At 60.9% G+C, this 1,085-nt stretch overlaps 1 protein-coding gene across 14 annotated transcripts in view; it reads left to right on the top strand.

Annotated features, from left to right (window-relative positions):
- The first annotated feature begins 364 nt into the window (after positions 1 to 364).
- Positions 365 to 1,085, top strand: part of ERC1 (ELKS/RAB6-interacting/CAST family member 1) — a 495,769-nt gene continuing 495,048 nt past the window's right edge. For 12 of the 14 annotated variants that reach the window (XR_001348910.2, XR_001348908.2, XR_002830082.1 and 9 more), the window contains exon 1: positions 365 to 427. The gene's annotated coding sequence lies outside the window, so the exon portion shown is untranslated. The other 2 variants (XR_002830078.1, XR_002830080.1) reach the window with 2 other exon arrangements.

Genomic DNA, 1,085 nt, shown 5'->3' with positions numbered 1-1,085 from the left:
ATAATAGTCTGAGTTGTGTGTGAAAGGTACTTATTATGTTCCCTGGAAACCTGGGACATACCAGGGTTATTTGCGTAATATTACCACGCATACCACATAGACAAACGTTCTCTCGTAGTCCCCACGATCTTTTTAGGAATTAAAAAGAGCTTCTGGCTCTTTTTGAGCGGAGGTTGGGGAGTCGCTCCCGGTCGCCGGAAGGGTCTGCGGTGAAATCCCGGTGAATGGCAGGTACCTTGATTACAGGCTCCATTCCTGGCGCCAGGTCTGGGCGGTGCAGGAGGTAGCCAGTGCAGGGCGGTGCGTTGCAGTCAGGGGCGCTCGGGGTCTCGCTGTGGCTTGGCTGTGGCTGTGGCAGAGGCGACGACGGCGGCGGTGGCGGTGCCGGGGCGGCGACAACAGCAGCAACAGCGGCAACGCTAAGCCGGTGAGACGGCCGCCGCGGGGCAGCTCGGCAGTCGGGCGGGACCCAGAGCTTCCCGGCTGTCGCTGGCCCTGAGGCGTTTTGCCTTTTCTTGCCCAGCGTCTTCCTCAGGGCCCTGGCGAGGCAGGGCAGCGCGCCCCCCGGGGAGGGGCGGAGCTGTAGGTGAGGCTTCAGCCCCCCCCTTCTTGTCCCCGCCTGGGGGATCGGGAAGTCTGGGGAGGGGCGGACCCCACCCCACCCCACCCCCAACCCATCTCAACCCACCTTCACTCACCCCAGCCCACCGGCGGGCTCCACCCAGCCCAGCCCGGGATTGGGCGGGAGCGGGGACAGATGTGCGGGAACCCGGGGCCGGCGGGGTGGGCGCTTGGAGGACCGAGGTTGGAAGGCTTGTGAGTCGTGATGTTGCGGGCGAGGTAGAGGAATTGGGGAGCCTGCGGAGGTTGGGGTGCGGTCAGGGTGGACCTGTGGGTTTGGGCGATGGATGTAAAATGTTGAAGAAGAGGAGGATTCCTTTTTTTCCTTCTGGGAAATTGTAAGATGGGCGATGAACGGTTGCGTTTCAAAAGGAAGATGAGCTGTGGATGTTAAAGGTGAGGCAGCTGGAGAAGCTATGGCACTAGGTCTCTCAATCGTCTTTAGGGTTTTGGTAATTTTTCCT

The sequence above is a fragment of the Myotis lucifugus genome, unplaced genomic scaffold, assembly GCF_000147115.1.
Source record: "Myotis lucifugus unplaced genomic scaffold, Myoluc2.0 scaffold_98, whole genome shotgun sequence".
NCBI lineage: Eukaryota > Metazoa > Chordata > Mammalia > Chiroptera > Vespertilionidae > Myotis > Myotis lucifugus.
This window is presented reverse-complemented; position numbering and strand designations above follow the sequence as displayed.